At 46.8% G+C, this 21,206-nt stretch overlaps 1 long non-coding RNA gene across 1 annotated transcript in view; it reads right to left on the reverse strand.

Moving 5' to 3' along the window:
- LOC134379954 (uncharacterized) overlaps positions 1-21,206 on the reverse strand; it is a 159,654-nt gene that overhangs the window by 104,313 nt on the left and 34,135 nt on the right. The window contains exons 3-4 of the long non-coding RNA XR_010023847.1: positions 3,057-3,399; positions 1,344-1,470 (exon numbers count right to left, since the gene is read on the reverse strand). This is a non-coding gene — a long non-coding RNA (uncharacterized LOC134379954). The remainder of the gene's footprint in view (positions 1-1,343; positions 1,471-3,056; positions 3,400-21,206) is intronic.

Raw genomic sequence — 21,206 nt, forward strand, 5'->3', positions numbered from 1 at the left:
CTGTCTCTCTTTCTCTCTGTCTCTCCCTTTTCTCCATCTCACTGAACCTAACACTATAGGACACAATTAGTTACATCATTTCCAAATAGGTCCAACATTAAACCTACTTAAACTACAACCTAAAAACATCTCAAGTGGTATCAAACATACCTTACTAGTCTCTTCGTTTACTCTCTCAAAATTTGTATAACATCCATGTTTAATGGATCCCTCCTCCACAAGAAAAGCACATAAATATTTAATATAATATTTAACATTTTCAGTCCAGACCAATTCTCCCTGCCTCAAATGACTGTCCACTTCACTACTTGGCCAGACTCTGAAGACTAGGATCCTAAACTGGAAGATTCCTCTAACTCACCCCTCATACTGTTTTAAAACATGGGTCTAATCCTGTCCCTGACTTTCAATGGCTTCTCTCTACCTATAGAATAAACATCAACCACCTTAATGTGACATGTAGAATTTAAAACCTGGCCCCAAATTCATCCCTAGACAGACCAGCCATATGAAAGTGCAGGTGGTGTTAGCAGTGGGAACATCACCATCAATATCAACTGGCCACTTACTATATGCCAGGAGCCCTATTAATCACTTTATCTCATTGAAGCTTACGCCTGAGGAGGCAGGCGTTCTCACCCCGTATCACAGAGGAACACACTCACACTGGAAGAGTAAAAGATGACAGCAGTTCTCTTTTGGCTGGGATTCAAATCTCAGTATGCCTCTTCAGCTCTCTTTTCACACTTCCATTCCTGCTGTCCTCTCCACCTGGACTTCTTTCCTACTCTAAAATTCTGGACCCTAAAATATAGCACCACCTTCTCTTCCCAGACACCCTTCAGCACAGAATTCCTTCACTATATGCATGTGTATCTTCCCTATCAGACTAAAAGGTGTTAAGGATACATCTTTATGTATCATTTAATTTATATGTAACTTGTCCTAGAAAGGACTTATGGCAATTTTAAGGACATAAAGTAGACACCCAGTCAAAATTTAACTTAAAATTAAATTGGATTGAATACTGAGTCACAACTAAGCAAAATATTTACTTCAACATGAAAAAAAAAAATCATGCTAATAACTACAGCAAAGTTCTAAAGTTGAAAGGGGAAGGAAATCAACATCTACTGGCACCAGCTGCTGTATTTGAGGAAGTGTACCGGGAATTCTACAGATCAGAATTTCATCTAATTCTCAAAATAGCCTTATATGATAGGTTTAACCCCAGTTTACAACTAAGGAACTGAGGGTTTAAAAAGGCCATGTGGCTATAAATCAGCAACGTGGCTTTGGACCAGGAAGGAGTGGAGCTCCATTTCCACCCAGATTGTCCCTACCTGAAAGGCCATACTGACTCCACTTCTAACTCCACAGTCCCCATTCTTTTCTCAATGTCATGTCTTCCAAATTGAACAAAATGCTTGGGCAAAATAGTTGATTTCTTCTTCTAACTTCTTTTCACCCCTGGAAAAGGAAAAGAAAATATATTTAATTAAGCACCCAATAAATATAAAGGAGCATTTACATTTAAATCCTCTTTCTCAGCAAATTAAGATTCTGCTAACAGCTAACCCGGAAGAAGTGCCCAAAGATACTATTTTCAGCTTCTTAATAATCCACATGACAAGCTCTTCAGAAACAGCACTAACCTTTTTCCCCCACATATTTTAACACTCTAGGGGAAAATGCTAACAATTAAGGAGTGCAACCAGTAAACTTGTAAAACTATCTGCGCAATCAGGTAAGTCACTTGGAAATTAAAACACTGGAATTAAATTCCTTCTAGACTTCAACTTATAGCTTATCCATAAGGTAAGAGAAAAATTTGAGTACTACCCATGAAATGCACAGGCACACACAAACCACATCAACTTCTGGACCTCTCAGTTCACAAAGGAGAGGAACCATTATCTAAGACAAGACACCCTATAAGGACACCAATGACAACAGTTCATAATGGCTGTTCTGGGGAACATCTGCTGTTTCCTGGATTTCCTGGGTATTCATAGAGATCACACCAAAACCAAAAAGGGTTCTGTGACAAAATCCTCCAATATGGTAAAGTGAACTGTGACCCTAAGAGGACAAGGAAAGGACAGCATTATACCCCAAACTTATTTGACCAAGGACCCATTTTTTTTCCTTGTAGCATCTCTTACAACTATTATCACAAAGAACGCCACCTTAAGCAACACTGCTTTAGATTTTCCAAAAGTAAGTTACTGAAATCCTACACTGTTATTTGTTCTGAATTGGTCACTATAGGTACTACCAAAAATAGTACCAGTGAAATTCTAGTATCAACCCAAATCTTTTTTTAAAAAAATGTTAAATTAAGCATAAAGAGATGACTGAGGCATATAAATTTCTTCCTCAGTATCTGCAGGGGATTGTTTCCAGGCCACCCCCGCACCCCCCACCCCAAATCCGTGGATGTTCAAACCCCTTAAATCAAATGGCATTTACACACTTTTAATCATTTCTAGATAAATCGTTTCTACATTACATATAAGACCTAATACAATGTAAATGTTACATAAATGGTTGTTATACTATCTATACTGGCTGTTTTATTCGTATTACTTTTTATTTACTTATTAATATTCCTGGTCTGCGGTTGGCTGTATCCATACTGTGGATACAGGACCCGCAGGTATGAAGGATCAACTGTACTGGCCCTTCTGGTGTCACAAGGCCCGACTCTAAACAACCGACCTAACCGGCCGGACCCTGCACTGGCCCTTTCGCCTGACCCGAGCCTGGCTGCGCCGACCCCCCCGCCCGCCTCGGAACAAAACGCGCACGCGGAGGGCCGGGGAAACCTGGACCGGGACGGTGGGGCAGGCACGGGTGGGGCCGGCGGACACAGGAACACGTGCCCGCCCTGGACAAGCTGCGGCCCGGCCCGCAGGGGGCGATGAGCGAGCGCCGCCCGCCGGACAATGCGCCGCCGGGCCCGCGCCACCGCGCTCACCTCAGTCCCCGGCCGCACCGGCGCCCCCGGCTGCCCAAGCCCCTCACAGCCCATGCCCGCCCCGCATGGGCCTCACCTGCCCGCCATCGAGACCGCCGTCCGCAGACCCCCAAGCGCGCCGCCGTCCCCGCGTCTGCTCCGCCGCCGCCGCCGCCTGCTGCTGCTGCTGTTCCCAGGACTCGCCGCTGCACAGCAGCGTTCCTGCCGAACTGCAACTGCTCTACAGCCCAGGCTCCTGGCGCCAACGGACGCACTGCGCAGGCGCGACGGGGCGGGGCCTGGCTCCGCTCAAGACGGACAGCTGCTCTGGGAGGCCCCGCCCCCTGCCAAGTTAGAGCCAATGAACAGGCTCTGATGCTTGACAGGGAGCGAAGGGGCCAGGGCCAGGATTCTCGCCGTGTTCTTCCCAGTAAGGGCACCTGTTAAATGAAAGAGACATAAAGGATGCCGAATATACACGTACAAGTGACTGTCTGCACAGATGAGATCAGCCAGCCAGCTTAAAAAGCATTCTAAATCAAATTAAGGTTCACGCACCCATGAATTTAAACTCAAGTTTTATAACATATACATTTAGAATTGAATAGCGTATGACTGTAATAGAGATATTAGGAGAACTTAAAGATTTCACAATCAGGTTTTACAATTTATTTCAGTAAAACTGTTAATTACACATCACATCTACTTGTTGTCAGGGGTTGGTTGACGGGTTATATTTGGGAAAGTTTCTCAAGGGAAAAAAAAACTTCTAAAGTATACGCCTCAGAAATGAGACTTTTGGGGGGTGGGGGAGGGGAGACTGGCTGGATGGTATGGGGATCTGAATCCTTGACCTCGGTGTTATAACACCGCCCTCTAACCAACTGCACTAACCAGCCAGCCCAGAATGGGACTTTCTAGCTCCAAATATGTGTTTGCCTATTCAGCCAGACCCAGTCGGTGAAGCTGAAGTAGTTGCTGGAAAGGGCTTGTGAGAAGCTGTGCTCAGGATAGCCCATGGGAGCCCCACGTCCTGAGATGTCACACCCTGATGGATGTGCTGGGGCAGCTGTGTCACCTCCCCCCACTCATATAGGGAGTAGGGTGACAAGAAGATGGGGTCACAGGAAGCTAAGGTTTGGACTGAGCTCCTGCACTAGGCCCAATACACCAAATCGAAATGGAGTTACTCATGCTGAAGTTCCATGCCACTAAGCCACAACTAAGCTCTTTATCTAACCTACCAAGAAATCAGGTGACAGAGATAATAGCTAAATCCCCAAACAGGCCAGTTTTAAGCAGGATGATAAGGGAGTCCCCTCTGTTCTAACCTTTACAAGGAAAATAATTTTGAAACAACCAATCTGATTTTTCTTGTTCCTGCTTTCTGTAGACCTATTCCATCTAGAAAGCCAACCTCCTCTTCTCAGCTCACTGAAACACTCAGTCTATTGGATGGAATGAGGTGTTGCCCAATTCTAGAGTCACAAATAAAAGCCAATTAATATCTTTAAACTAAAGTGTTGCAATTTTGTCTTCTGACATACTGCAGCACAGAAGTTAAAATAAATAGTCAAGGTCATACAGACTGCAAAGTAGCATTGCTGAGACAAATTTTTCTACTTTAAAAATAAACACGTAGATTTCTCCCATAAGGAAGTAGGGCTCCACAAAAAAATCAATGGCAATGTATTTGTCTCCAAAGAGATTGAGAAATGAATATTCAACATTTCAAATACGAAAGCAGTAATAGCCACAATGTAGAAGCTACATATCAAAATATCGGTTGCCAGCTGCTATCACTAAACAGTGCTTTATATATACATATATGTCAAAAAAAAGATTTCTAAAGCTGTCTAAGCAAAAATACTGCATCACTAATGGAGAAGTACACAAAAGCCAAACATGTCAAAAATAAACTGAAGTTTGGGCTGTCAACAAGTTGTCTTAAAATTGTTATCACGAGGATTACACATGTATGATAGAAGAAACATTTACTTTGGATCCAGCAACTGCACTACTAGGTATACAACAGTCTCCCCTTATCCATGCTTTCACTTTCCACAGTTTCAGTTACCTACAGTCAACCAAGGTCTGAAAATACGTGTGTACAGTACAATAAAATAGCTTGAGAAAGAGAGAGGCCACATTCACATAATTTTTACTACACTACATTGTTATAATTGTGCTGTTTTATTATTCATATTAATCTCTTACTGCATCTAATTTATAAATTCAACTTTAGCATAGGTATATATTTGTAGGAAAAAGGACAGGATGTATACAGGCTTTGGTACTATCTGCGCTTTCAGACATCCACTGGGGGTTTTGGAACATATCCCCCAAGGATAAGGGAGAACCACTGTATCCCCAACGAAAATGAAATCAGTATGTCTGAAAGATATCTGCACTCCCATATTTACTGCAGCACTAAGCACCATAGCCAAGATATGGAATTGACCTAAGTGCCATCAGTGGATGACTGGATAAAGACAATGTAGTATACACAAAGGAGTACTACTCAGCCATAAAAAAGAATGAAATCCTATCATTTGCAACAATGCAGATGAAGCTGGAGGAACTGTGTTAAGTGAAATAAGACACAAACAGAAGGACAAATACTTCATGACCCACCCCTACGGGGAAATCTAAAAAAGTTGATCTCATGGGAGTGTAGAGAGGTGGTTACCAGAAGATGAGAAGCCTACGGGGGGGAAAGATATCCATAGGTTTCACCAGATTGGCCAAAGGTCCATACCATAACCACCTCTGCCTAAAACCATGAATAACAAGCAATCCCTCCAGGTCCTTGATAGTTTTGTAAAGACCGCCTGCAAACATCATGTAAAGAATAGCCAACTCCTGCTAAAAATGGACTAGTAATTTAGACAATCCTGACAGCTACAAAATCAAAATAAAATTTAAAAGAACACCCCTAGAAAAACTACCAGGAACCAGAGTTTCTCACAGAAATGGCTAATTCCAGGTCAGGCGCAGAAAATATATGAGTCACTTGGAACATCTTGTTCCCTAGCAGAAGCAAGGAAGCCATCAAAGACTATTTATTGGAGTATGTCAAAGAGACAAAGGAGGTTCTTTTCCACTATTTTCTTGATTTGATACTACAAACTTCAATGACAGAGACTTGAACATACACACACTGGACATATGCTTAAAAGCATCACAGAACATAAAAGATCATGAAGCATCACTGAGGCAGGACCTAGGGAGGGAAACCCTGCATTTGGATTCACTTTTATTCCTAAAAGCAACCGTGTATGTGAGTGTGTGTGTGTGTGAGACAGTGTGTGTGTGTGTGTGTGTGTGTGCGTGCGTGCACATCTAGTGGATTTCGTTTTAAAGACAGCTTGAATAATTTGGGGTCTAGGATGATATTCCCAGAGAGGACCTGTACTTGCTTTGGCCAAGCACCTGAGGGAGTGGGCACTCTGGGATCACCTTTGTTACGTTTTAGGAATAAAGATATTAAGGGCAGCTTAACCCTGCCACATCAAATGTTAAGGGCAGCTGTCTTAGTCCATTTCTGTTGCTTGTAACAGAACACCTGAAAGTGGGTAACATACAATGAAAAGATGTTTATTTGGCTCAAGATTCTGGGACAGGTGCATCTGACAAGGGCCTCAGACTGCTTCTACTCATGGTGGAAAGCAGCATGCAGCCAGCTAGAGGGTTCAAGATCCCACAGTGAGAAAGGAAGAAAGAGAGGGGAGGTGCAAGGCCCTTTTAACAACCAGATCTCACAGGAACCAACAGAGCAAGAACTCACTCACTACCCGCTCCTGGGGTGTTAATTTATTCATGAGAGATCCACACCCCCATGACTTAAAAAATTCCCAACACTGCCACTGGGGATCAGATTTCAACTTGAGCTTTGAGCACAACATATCCAAACTCTAGCAGCCCACCTCTGGCCCTAAAAAACTCGTCCTTCTCACATACTCATGTCCTTCTCATGTACAAAATACAATCATTCTACCCCAACAGTCCCAAAAGTCTTAGCTTGTTCCACCAGCAACTTAAAGTCCAAAGTCTCATGAGACAAAAGGCAAAACTCTTTCCAGCTGTGAACTTGTAAAATTCGAAAACAAATTTATCTACTCCCAAGATACAATAGTGGAACAGACATTGGGGACATATTCCCATTCCAAAAGGGAGGAAGAGGTCAGAAAGAGAAACAGGCCCCAAACAAGTCCAAACCCCAGCAGGGCACACATTAAATCTTAAAGCTCCAAAATAATCTATGCCTCCAAGTCCTGCATCCTGGGCACAATGGGGGATTTGGGCCCCGAAAGCCTTCGGCAGCCCTACCTCCATGGCTCACTGGGCTGCGTTGGTACCTGCAGCTTTTCCAGGCGGGCATTGCATGCTGCCAGTGGCCCCACAGTTCTGGGGTCCTGGTGGCAGCCCAGCTCCCTTGGCTCCAGTAGACAATGCCCTGCTGGGGGTTCTCTGTGGGGGTTCTGACCCCACATTTCTGCTCTGCATTGCTCTAGTACATAGCTTCTGCAGAGGATCCATCCCTGTGGCAGGTCTCTGCCTGGGATCCAGGTTTTCCCATACATCCTCTGAAATCTGGGTAGAGGCTGCCATGCCTCCATTGCTATCAGGTTCTGCTCCCTTGCAAATTTAACACCACGTGGACACCATCAAGATTTCCGGATTGTGCTCTAAAGAGCTGTTGCACAAACCAAACTTGGGGCAACTTGAGGTAGGGCTGCTCTTGCCACAGCGGGCCGGGATGCAGGGGGCAGCTTCCTGAGAGCAGTGGCACCCAGGGTCTGTCCTCAAGAACAATTTGGTCCTCCTGGGCCTCTGGGCTTGTGATGGGAGGGGCACGCTTCCAGAGTTTTGAAATGCCTTCATGGCTTTTCTCCCATTGTCTTGGCTATTAGCACCACAGCCATGCTAATGTCTTCAGTAATCAGTCCCTCTGCTGCACCACTGGATTTTTCTCCTGAATATGTTCTCTCATTCTCTACCACATGGCCAGGCTCCAAGTTTTCCAAATCTCTCTGCTTTGCTTCCCTTTAAGTATACATTCTGGCTTTCCGTCATGCCTTTGCTGCCATAACTGAGCAAAGGCTGTTACAAGTTGCCACACAGCTGTCTGAATTCTTTGCTGCTTAGAAATTTCTTCTCCCACATATTCTGGTTCCAATCTCTTGACTTCCACCTTCCACAAAGTCCTAGGGCATGGACACAATGCGGCCACATTCCTTGACAGTTCATACTAAGGATGATCATTACCTCAGTTTCCACTAAGTCCCTTCTCATTTACACCAGAGATCTTCTCAGAATGGCCCTTACTAACCACATTTTTTTCAGCATGCTGGTCACAACCATTTAGTCAACCTCAAAGACGTTTCAACTTTCCATTATCTTTTTGTCTTCTTCTGAGTGCTCCAACTCCTCCAAACTTTGCCTGTTACTCAGTTCCAAAGCCACTTCCACACGTTCAGGGATCTGTACAGCAACATCCCAAGCTCAGTATGAATTTTCTGTATTAGTACGTTTTTGTTGCTTGCAACAGAATACTGAAAGTGAGTAGTTTATAAAGAAAAAGAGGTTTATTTGGCTTACGATTCCGGGACAGCTGCATCTGGTGCAAGCCTCGGGCTGCTTCTACTCATGGTGGAAAGCAGCAGGCAGCCAGCTGCAAGGTACAAGATCACATGGTGAGAGAGGAAGCAAGAGAGAGAGAGAGGAGGTGCCAGGGTCCTTTAAACAAACAGCTCTCAGGGAACTAACAGAGCAAGAAGTCACTCACTACCCACCCTCAGGGCATTGATCTATTCATGAGAGATCCACACCCCATGACCTATATAGCTCCAAACATTGCCACACTGGGGATCAGATTTCGATATGAGTTTTGAGGGGACAACACATCCAAACACTATCAGCAGCTGACAGGAGGACAGCTTGGCAAAGAAAGGAGACAGGGGGACAGGGGAACTGGTAAATCCATCTCACTTTCAGTTGGATCCTCAATTGTTGAACTTAGAAGCTCAGGGAAAGGGAAACAGCCACTTTCTTAGAAGTGTAGTATAGCTAAATGTCAACTCATCTTTATCCCTTCAAACTGAACCAAGGAGATCCCAGTCTGCCCACTCCCTCAGATGCCTGGCAGAAGCAAGCACAATTCCTTTCTGGAAATAATATCCTAGATTCCAAATTAGTCAACCAATACTTAAAATGTAATCTACTTGATGTGCATGCATGCAAACACACACAGAAACTAGGCCCAAAAGGAGACAAAAATGAATAAAAACCAGCAGAAACGACAAATAAGACAAGAGAAAAACAGACCCATAGGGCTGCCAGGTACTGCAAAATCATACTTTCAAGTAAGGAGAAGAATGGCACATGAAAAGATGAAATTATTAGATGAAACCCAAAACACCAACATCAAGGATTTGGATCTCCATACTGACCAGCCACCAAAAAAGAAAAACAAAAAACAAAGTAGCTATAATTACTATATTCAAAAAATTAAAACATAATATTGAAAACTCTGGCAGAGAACTATCAAAGAACCACATAGTCCAGAAGGGAAAAAAAATACAATAAACTTAATGAGTAGGATTAATAGCAGGTTTATCTTGTTAAAAATTTAGTGAACAAAGAGATCATCAGATGAAAGCATCCAGAATGAAGCATGGAGATGGTAAGAGACTGAAAAGATCTAACATGCATTTAAATTGACTCTCAGACGGAAATGGGGAAAAAGGGAGTAGCAGAAATACTTGAAAAGATAATGCCTGCAAATTTTTTATAACTAATGAAAGACATCCCTCCACAGATTCAATGAGACCTAAGAATTCCAAGCTGAGTAAATAAAAAGAAATATATACCTACAGACATCATAATAAAACTCCTCTGCTGTCTTATCTAATAAAACTTGCGACCCTTTGCTGGGAGAGTCTGTGAAGTCACTCTTGGAGGTCTGACCTGATCCCAGTAGGATTCTTACTGACTGTCTTTTCCCCAGGTTCTCTCTGGTTTAGTTCAGCTTGTTATTGTCATAGAGTGTCCAGTCTCCCCTTAGTCACTTAACTACAAAATCTCTACGATTTTTCAGACTGCTCTCAAGTCTGAACTTCCCCATAGTCTTTTTCAAACAAAATCAGTTCTTCTGGGGAGAGCCCTTTGTTTTTGTGGACTGCCTCCCCTTGGGACAGGCTGACCGAGTCATGTCTCCACCGCTGAAGGTGGACTGACTTCCTCCCTTCATGAGAATGCCAATGTGGCCTTTTTGGCTTACATCTGCTTCTCCAAGCATGGATGCTTGGCCCAATGAGCAAGCTGGGACAGAGTGGTTGGGTCACCCTATTCTCAGTCTACCATGCCTAGGACAGTGCTCTGTTCTATAAGCAGGGCCTGGGTGGAGGAAGGAAGCACCCAACCCCTCACCACACTTGCCAGAAACTTAGTGTCTGTGACACAGATCAGGAGGTGATGAAAAATGCTTGGTCAGATTCCATATCCCTTGACTGAGAGCAGAGGGGAAAGGGAGACCCAACTTTCCGGCCATACACCCCTACCTCCTCACCTGGGGGACACAGGAAATAAAGCGAATGAGTTCTGGCTCAAGAACCACAGAGTCTTCCAGTTCTTACTAAGACTGCATAGACTTTTCTTCAATAAATGTTTATTGAATGCTCATAGGGCAACTTCCAGAAACTTTAAATTATGCTTTTCCTGATTTTCAGCTGTTATTTTTGTTTCACTGGGAACAGGCCTGCAGAGCTTCTCAACTGCCATTATGGAAGTGGAACTCTCCTGATGGGAAAGATTTAACTGTGGTCAGAATGTGATATGTGTAAGCACTTTTGTTTCCAATGTATTCCAAGCACCTAAAATGGTCTGGTATATGGAAGGCTTATGTGAACATTTGTGGGAAGAAAAAAGGAAAGAAACAAGGAGGGAGGAGGACAGGTGGAAATGAAGAGAGAGAGAGAGAATGTAAACTAATTTGAAAAAAGCTTTTACGTATGGACAACTCCTTGAAAAATAAATCAGGAGAATCAAATCGTGTTTGAAGTCCAACTGTATGGAACAGATCCTGATTTAATTTTCATATTTTAATTAACTAATAGTGCAGACCTAGTGAGATTTTATTTCATATGTGTGTGTTTGTATTTAAATTTGAGAGATAAATGTATACTAAATCACCCACAAAAAACAACTAGATTAATATATGCTGTTCAAATATAAATGTAAAATAAATATAAGATAATTTTTATAAGTGTAATATCATGTATTAAGCACCATGAATAATATGATTAGAAGGTTGGTCTTTTTATTTGATTGCTATTTCTTGATTTTTGTGCTAACTCGAAAAATCACTGTCAATTACTTTGGTGTTATAGTAATCACAGCAGGATGGGGTACCTATGAAGAACACTAGTTTTGGATGAGGAGATTAAAGATACCAGCAAACTCTCTCCCCAAAGACCAAGTATAAAGTGGGAACTCTCTGTCCTTACTGCTCCATTTTGCTGTGACCCCAAAATGGCTCTAAAAAAGAAAGTCTATGAAGAAAAACACAACATCAGGATGGGGTACCCATGGGGAACACTACTTTTGGGTGATGAGATGAAAGATGTCAACAAATTCTCTTCCCAAAGAGCAAGTATAAAGCTGGACAAAATTGTCAAAAGCAACAAGTTCAGTATTCTGAAATTGACCAAATTCAGTATTCTGGTAATTGACCAAAACAGCCCAATAAACTAAGAAGTGATGACTCATGACAACTACTGAACTACAAGTCAGAACAATTCAAGACTGTGGTATTCCCTCGGGGTCTGCTAACAGTGCCCGCAGGCCCCAGCTCTGTTGGTTTGGTAGTTCAGTCGGGCTGGGGAAAGCCAGGAAGCCAGCAGCTCTGCTGTCACAGCCAGAGGGACTCATATGATTTGGAGAATTTTCAGACAAATTGGTGATTTGCTGCAAACCAACAGGAAGGACCAGCATCTCCACTAGTCTCATCAAAGACGAGTTCCTGCCCAAACCACCCATACGTCCCTGACTAATGCTGGAGCTGAGTTTGTGTGCAGAGAAGACAAAGCAGGAGGAGAGCCCGGTAGAAAGCACAGCCAGGGACACTGGGATTCTGAATGTACTCCCTGTCCACACACAGATCATCAGCAAATAGTGGCAAATTCACTGACTCAAGGTGTCTGTGCACAAATTCACACAGCTGTTGACCGAGTACCATGCATGCAGATAAAGGATTAACTCCTGGGAAGCCATGCCTGACAAGAAAAACAGAACAAAAATTTGAGCAGAGACCCCTGTGGCTATACATTGCTAACAGAATTCACAGATTTACTACAGGCAAGTTACTCAACAAACAAAACAATAACAACGACTCTCAGGAGGTAAAAATCAGAATGCAGAGTTGCTACAATATTTTATCTAACACATCCAGTGTTAAATGAGAATTCACAAAACATAAAAGAAACAAGGAAATATTTATCCATACTCGTGTGGAGCAACAATAAAAAATGATTAGCACAAACTGTCTTTAAGTGTACCCAGGTGTTGTATTTGGCAAATAAAGACGTCAAAGTAGCGAGTGTAAGTACTTAAAGGAAGTAAAGGAAACCATAAGTAATGACCAAAAGAAAGTGGAATGACAACGGCTCAACAAACACAGAAACCCTAGAAATTATTTGTTAAAAAAATAGAAATTTTGCCATTGAAAAGTATAATCACAAGTAAAACTCTCACTGAGGGATGTAACAGCAAATCTGAGGTGGCAGAAGAAAGAATCAGTAAACTTGAAGATGCATTAAGAGCAACTGCACGATCTGAAGAACAAAGAGAAACGTGATTGAAGAAAAATAACCTGAGACATCATTGAGCACCACAACGTATGTGGAAAATGAGTCTCAGAAAGAAAGAAGAGAAAAGGGAAAAACACTTCCAGAAATAACAGCTTAAAACTTACCAAATTTGACTTAAAGCGCTATTCTATAAAGTCAATGTTTACCCTTAATAAAATTAAAACAAATACATCCACTCCTAGACACATCATAGTCAAACTGTGGAAAGACAGAGAGAATCTTGAAAGCAGCTAGACAAAAAAATTCTCTCCTTCTACAAAGGAGCACAATAAGGTTCACCCCTGACTTCTGATCAGAAACAATGGGGAGAAGGTAGTGAGATGGCAGTTTTAAAGCTCAAAGAAAAAAAAATTGTCAGCCAAGGATTCCATGTCCAAAACATTGACCCTTTAAAATGAAGGCAAAATAAAAAAATTCCCAAATAAACAAATACTAAAAAACGTGATGCTAGCAGTCCTACCTTACAAGAAATACTAAAGGAAATCCTTGGAACTGAAAGACATGCTTGATTCTTACATTTGAAAATACTGGATTGATTTATCAAACTGTGCGTGTGTGTGTGTGTGTGTGTGTGTGTGTGTGTGTGTGTCTGCGTGCATGCGTGCATGCCTTTGCGTGTACAAAATGTTCGAAAATTTCTTGTGAAGTTAATTTCAATTGGGTTTAGAAGCAAAAATTCTAGAAATATATAAAAAAATTCTTTGAAGCTTTCATTATTTCAATTTTTATACTTATTTAGCCTTCTGAATTTTTGTAATATTTTTTAAGTCCCTCTAGCTGAAGATACTAAAGATGAATTGCTACAAAAATTATAAAAATTTTATTCGAATAAGCCAAAAGTATAAAAGAAATTTAAGTTCTATGTCTGAGTTAATGGAAGGCAAGAACATATTATGTGGAAAAATAGAGGTTGCAGGTACAGGAGATCTTGAGAGTAACAATCCCTAGGAAATGAAAATTTCAGGGACAACTACGAATTTGCAAAAACTGTGAAACTGATGGAGCTCAAGCAGAGATCTCGGAAGAAACAAGCAATATCTGGGTTTCAAGAGGAAAAACAGATATTGATGAGGTTTAACTGTGACAGGTTGAGCAGGCGGAGTTGGAAGGAGGGATCTAGAAGGCCCAGGAGGATGGATGGACCTGCGGGGGTAGGGGGGAGGGGAGGGGAGGGGCTGTGGTTCAGCCTCTTCCTCTTTTTACCCCTCCCCCACCCTCAGGAGCCCTTTGTGATGAGGCCACAGCTCTGTGATGCAGGCCTCGGCCCTAAGCTCAGTTGCCTGAGGGCAGCAGTGTGATTCAGAAGATGGAGAATTTTCTCTTCACTCTGAATAGCGTCCGTGCCACATGGCTGAGCCCCAGCTCCACTTCCTGGGAGGTGGATATCACCCTTGCCTTCCTGGGTGGGCTGAGGCACTTCCTCCTGTTACCCCCCTGTACCCAGAAGGATCCATCCTCACCACCACAAAGGAAACTGAGGAACATGAGGAAGGTAAGCAACCCTCTGCCCAGACTCGACAGACAGTGAATCTCCCTTTACTTCTTACTACTATTTCCACTTTTCCAAATCACCCAGAGACTCCTGAGATGGGAAATGTCAGGAAAGATTAGAACACCATCCTTCTAGGGACAGGCGGGGCGGGGCAGGGGTGAGAGTGGGCACTAGGGTTTCTGTCCAAAGCTCTCAGACCAGCTGTGCTGCTGAGCTGGAGGGGCCAGGGCAAGGCCAAATACCAAGACTCAGCAGCTGAGGATGGGATTGCTGAGAGAGCTGAGATCTCCGTGGGAAGATGGGCCCTGAGCGCTGGCTCATCAGTCCCTTCCTACAGCAGGCACCTCAGGCCAAGTCTTATCTCCGTTGGGCTCTTATGGGGGCCTTGCTGGGCCCTTGACAGCCTCCCATCAGAGGCTGGAGGTGACTCCAGCCTTTGGAGGCAGAATCCTACCTGGCAGCTAACATGCAGGTCTAGCCTGTGGGTTTCCAGAGGAACTGAGGACAACCACAGTGGATCTCACATAGAAAGTTCCTCTTTGCATTTTTCACAGAAGGAAAACAGGAAACATTTTCATCCTAGCCTCTCCTCTTTTGTCTCTCAGCATCAGGTGGAGACAAGGAGCAGCAGGAGCAGGAACAGTGGCCCTCTGCAAGGGAAAGCTCTGCCCTTCTGCTGGAGCCCTGGAGGTAACTTGACCTCGCACACTGTCCCTGAGCAACAAGGGACACACCTCTGAGGATGTCGTTACAGAGGCCTGATAGGGAGGGTCCTGGGAAGGAGATCAGAACCTGGGGTACTTCTCAAATTCTGGGCCGGGAAGGAAGCCACGGTGGGCCAGGGAAGGGGTGCTGCCCAGCAGGGCCAGGAGTGGGGGTTAGTGGACCAACAATGCCTGGATCTGGAGGTGGGGCCTCGGGCCCAACTGTGCGCATGCTGCTTAAATTTGCCAAGGCTGATTCCTCTTTGAGATGACCCTGTCCTTCCTATCCCAGAGGGTGGTTGTGAAGACCATGGGGTGCTACTGGACTTGGAAGCACCCTGTAAACGACAAAGAGATGCCAATCCATGCCCCTTACTATCACTGCCCAAGATCTCATAGCCTTGGATACTGATGCTGGGGCTCCACGGTCCAATTTCCTAAGGTGTGCCCTAAAGAACATTCCACTAAATCTCCTGTGAGATCCCCAGACCCCTCCCTCCACCATAACCCAGTCTCCTGATTTCAGCCTGTAGAGATGGCCTGGGAGAACCGAATGAGGATCGGGGCCTGATCTCACGTCAGCAAAGGTGAGGAACGTTCCCCTTTTCTCTCATGTCCTCCTTCCTACCAGGGCTTATGATGTGACCCCAGGGCCTCATACTAACTTGGGATGGGAGTCCAAGGAAGAGGATGGGATGTGACTAAAGTCCTGGGGCAGGGGTGGCAGGAGCTTTGTGAAGCCAGTGCATGGGCACTGGAGGGGACCTGGGTGCAGGTGCCACTCCTGGCCCCTCTGCTCCTGGCTACAACACCTGCCTCTTGTCTCCTGCAGCCACCTAGCGGAGATCCCTGACCCTCCAGCTAAGGTGTGCAAACCAGCACCTGCCAGAGCCCACCAGCCGTGCAGGGAGAATGTGGAAGATTCTGCTCCCGTCACCTTGTCCCCACTTGCTGCCCCTGCTCCTTTGGCCGAGACTCCTCTGGCCTCCACCAGAGGAGAGAGTCCTGTGGCCTCCACCCTGTCACCAGGCCCGACAACCTCACTGGTTACTTTTGGGTTACACTCACCCCTGAGTGCCTCTCAGGCACCAGAGCCTTTGCTTCCCCTCAACAAGTTCTCAACCTGGCCACTCGTGCTTGCCTCTCCCCCATCACAACCCCCAGACCCTGTGGCCTCCCATCTGCCTCCACCAGTCTATTGCCTGGCTATTTCTCAGGGTCACTGGATGGCACTCCTGCTGGGCTCCATCCCACAGAGCTTGTGTCAAAATAACAGCAGCTGGTTGACTTTTTCCGGCCCAGTGATCTTGAGCCTTGGTTACCTGAGCTGTCCCATCTCAGCTCGCTCCTGGTGGGAGCTGACTGCCAAGGACTTGTGTTTCCTCACCTTGTCACATGGCCAATCCCAGCAAGAATATTTTTCACTCAGGCTACCAGAGGCCTCATTCTGGGGAGACCCCACACACAGGCAGACAGAGCCTGGTGGCCCCACTTTGATCAACTCCAACATCGATAAGCTACTGGTCATAATAATCACCAAGAGAAAAGAACTGCATTCATGGAAAGAGAAAGAAAAGAAGAAATCAGACCGTTCCTGGGATTCTCTGGGGAATACATTCAAATCACTGGGTGATGAGCAGGATGACAGAACTCCACAACTCTTCGGGAGCATGAAAGACAAACCAGAGCAGCTGCCCAGTCCTCAGCAGCTATCTGGTCCCAAGGAGTTGCAGGGCCATTTACAGTACAAAAGCAGCCAGCTCATCTGGGGCCTCTTCTTTCTGCACAGTGACTCCCTGGCGGCTACAGTCAGGGTCTCTGGTTCTCCACTGGAGTTTCCCTCTCTTTTATTCAATGAACTCTTTCATTCCTTTCTCATACAAATTCAGAGTCAACCATCTCCACAAACTTTCCAGCCACAGCTTTGGTCCCTCCCTGTGGCCCAACCCCAACCTCTAGCTCGAGCCTTGCCACTGTCCCAGCCCTCACCTCTGGCTGACACCCACAGCCAGCCCCACACCTCATCCTATCTCTCCATCCCACCGTGCTACTCACCACAGATTGTGGCCCAGGGAGCACCTTGCCCTACAAACCAGCAGAAGGCCCAGCTTCTTATCCCAACTTCCATCCAATGCCTGGAATGTCACCTTTTGGGGAAGGAACAAGAAAGTCAGAGGGATTTACCCTGTGTGGTCAAGAAGCCTCGGGAAGCATGTAGCCAACTCACCCCCAACAGTGAGGCCTTCCAGGACCATGAGTCAGTCTACCTCCTCCCAGGGGACTTCTTCATCCCTGAGCTCCAGGAGCAACTGGAGGAACACCTTCAACAGAGCTTCACACAGCACTGCTGTGGACTGTCCCCCAGGCCCCACGTGTCTCCAGACCTGATACAGCGTCAGGACCTTCAGCAGACGTTCACGCCGCACTGCTGTGGACTGTTCCCCAGACCCCACTTGTCTCCAGACCGGATACAGCCTCAGGACCTTCAACACAGGTTTACACAGCAGTGCTGCAGACTGTCCGCCAGGCCCCACATATCTCCAGACCTGATACAGCCTCGGGATGAATTCCCAGGGATTTCTCAGGTAAAGGACAGGCACGGGTCCTCTGTGTTTATAGGTGGGAGCAGCCAGAACATGCAGAAAATGGAATTCAAGGGCCCAGCCAAATTCCAGCTTGGGAAGATCCCAAGCAACAATCCAAAACACAGTCTATGGAGGGTCCTAGAAGATCTACCCAGGGCTTTGGAAAGCAACTCACGGAAGGTTCCAGGGGCCAACACTGAGAAAAAGTCAGAAAGGGACTGGATGAGGCTATTGGGAAGTGACTCAGGAAAGGATTCACCAAGAAGCCCAGAAATGAAGTATCTAGAAGATATCGTAGAAGTCCGTTTGCACAGAAAACTGGGAGAGATCAACGAGGGCATGTTCCCTGAGGGTGTTCATCATCCCAGTCTCACTAATGGCCATCTCTCGTCTCTGGAAAACTCAAACATTCACATGGAAAGTGGAAATCTAGCGCCCTCCGAGGGCGAGGAGTCTCACGTGAACACCTCCCAGCAGCTCTCCTTCCTTGATGTGCACACTCGACAGGTGCTGGAAGCTCATATTAAAAGGTTTCAGGAAAGCCATGAGAGGAGACAGACCCTCAAGGTTCACAAGCCCCTACAACTTCTTAAGGTACAAAAAGCTCAACCTTTCTCCCTTCCACAGCCTGCCTTTCTCTCATCAGGTACCAGTGAATCTGGTGCCAAATCCATACCTGAGGCTGCCAATGTCCCGGGAGAACCTCCTCACAAAGATCCAGGAGACAAGGTGGCAGCAAAAACGTCAGTTTCCACCCAGCGTAGTCCTCACCCTGGTCCCTTGCCTGTGTGTAAAGAAGCCCAGAGGTCTGCATACAAGACAAAGACCCCATCTGGTAACAACATCTTGTCTACTCAGGCCTCTCTGTCTAGCTTCCAGAGCATGTCCAGCAGCGATACATCAGATTCCCAGGGGGCATGTGACTTCTTATCAAGGGGACAGAGCAGCCAGGGGCAGGAGGAGCCCAGGAGCCCAAAATTTCAGAACCTATGGAAAAGCCTGAGCAAGATGTTTGGCCGTATTGGCAAGAGAGAGGGCCGCAGGAGTCCCACGCAAGGAAGGCATGAACAAACGCTCACAGAACTAAGCCCTGCTTCCCAGGACACGGAGTCAGTAGAGTCCTTAAGTAGCCAGTCCTCCCTGCTCCTGCCAGAGAAGGGACAGGCATCCCCAGAAAGCCACTTCAAGAAAAGGATGAGGCGCTTTCTGCATTGGACTTTCCCCAATAAAAAAAGCAAAGGGCACATAGATCCCCTGCAAAAAGTCAAGCCCACACCAGCCGCCACCTGGAGCCAGGGACCAGTCCCAAGTGGACTGTCTGTGGACAACGGCAAGGCTGAAGCCCAGGCACTCATGACCACTGTTGGACAGATTCTAGAGGAGAAAATGGGGCTTCACCATGAACTTTCTGCCTCGACAGCCCCAGTGGGAGGGTGTTCCAGCCACCACAGGGGTCCTTCCGACACCAGAGCAAAGAGCAGTGATGAGAGGTATGGCCTACAGTCACCATGCCACCCCAGTGAGTCACAGCCATCCAGTCAAGCACAGAGATGGGGACAGCACTTGGGCCTCACTTCCCAGGGAGCGTGTGTCACCAGCCTGTCCCTGCCAGCATAGGCCACTGCTGGTGAGAGCCTTGGGCCGCTCCATTCACTGGCCTAGACACTGTCGTCTTCAGAGGTGTCTCGTCTGGTCAACCAGATCATGCTTCTCACCTGTTTCCTGGTGAGAAAGGTTTTTCCCCAGAAAACCTTCAGCCCACACAGAAAAAATCTGTTTCCCCCCAAGTCACCAGTCCCTCTGTGTGTTGAGGACTTCTTCCTCCCAAGATATGCACTGTTTCCTAATATATGTTTTTCCTCCTCAGAGGTACTGGCTCTGTCTGTGCCCTGTGGGGCTAAGGGAATGGGTCAGCTCTTTCTGAGTGCAGCCTCTAGAAGGGACTGGACCTGCGGGAGGCTGACTGTGGCCTTGCACACCCACCCTCACCTTGGAGTCCCTCCCTTCACCTTGTTTTCATGACGTGACCATTACTTGTCAGGATGACCAAACCCTGTGAAGACCATCTCCCCTGCTTTCCCTTGACCTTGAACTTGCTGTGCTGTAGGGGATGGGTCCACAGAGGATGATTCTCCTTGGCCTGGAATGTCAGAGCTGAATAGCCTCACCCATCACAACGTAAGCTCACAAAGTTTGGTGGGGGGCAGTGCGGGCCCCAAATCCAGAGGGAGAACCGTGACCTTGGAACTCTGGGGGGGGGGGACACACTTGCCTGCCCTGGGTCCCTCTCTCCTGTGACTGGGGACAGAGATGGGCCCTGCCTACCACGCTCAGCGCACCTGGGTGACACGACATGGCACATCACCCTTCCTGTCCAGAGCAGCAGGACTGGACTCCAGTAGCACCTGACTGCCCCTGCCTGGTCCACCTGCCACATCCCCTTGGAATGACCGTGTGTGCAGTAACATTCCGTAGTGGCACACAAAGGACCGAGGGTGGGATGTGGGAGAACAGTGCAGCTCATAGCCAAGGAAAGAGCTGCATGGCCTGGGGACACCATCCTGGCACATGTCCCACCCCGTCCATAGGCCTGGAGGGGACACGTCAAGGCCAGGCTCACCCTGCACACGCCAGTGTCTCTGCTCTAGCTCCAGGGTCACAGGCCTGGGAAGGCCACCTTCGTCTCAGAGGGCCAGGCCAGGGATGATCATTTCCAATGGTCCATCTGAGGACCTCACCCTGTCCTCTGAAGCATCTTGAAAGGAGGCGCTGACCACAGGGGACAGCCTGCACTGGTCATTCACATCACTCACGGTCTGGTCACCTTCATATGTGCGCAGGGCCCAGAACTGTGCCCATGGGACAGGCGGGAACTTACAGGGTGCAGCAGCTGGCCTGGGGTCATACTGCAAGTACCCCTGGCTGCCAGACCTATAGACAGCGCTGTGCCCATGAGGGGCAGGGGTGACCTGTCCACTGAGGGCAGACCAGGGCCAGGCCACGAGTGCCACTCTCAGCTGTCCCTCGGCAACAGTGCTGTTGCCTCTCTGGCAGCCCAGGGTAGGGTGAGGTGGCACCACCTCCCGGGGTTATGGCTTGAGCCCTGTGGGCACCACTCCGTGGGGGATGGTCCCACTCCAGGAGGGGCTGCAGCAGAGGACAAGGGATGGCACTGTGCCTACGCCCATTAGTACACCACCGGGGACGTGATGGCGCCAGGTGGAAGGGAGTAGATGCTACAGGCTTGCCTGAGGCAGGGTCCACTCATGCCATGACGCAGGCGGCCTCCGAGGCAGACCCACGATGATAGAGCCAATTGTGGGTCTGGGTCTGCAGCCAAAAAGGCACCAGTAGAGACCTGTGATAAAGACCTTCCAGAGACTTCTAATATTGACCCGAGAGAGACCTCCAACAGAGATCCTCCAGAGACCTCCGACAGAAACCCTCAGAGACCTCTAACAGACACCCGACTGAGAGACCTCTGCAGAGACCTCTGACAGCTACAACTGAGGGACAACTGAGACCCAACTTAGAGACCTCCACAGAGGCCTCTGACAGAGACCCACAGAGACCTTCACAGAGAATTTACACAGAGTC

This window comes from Cynocephalus volans, chromosome 6 (assembly GCF_027409185.1).
Source record: "Cynocephalus volans isolate mCynVol1 chromosome 6, mCynVol1.pri, whole genome shotgun sequence".
NCBI classification, from domain to species: Eukaryota; Metazoa; Chordata; class Mammalia; order Dermoptera; family Cynocephalidae; genus Cynocephalus; species Cynocephalus volans.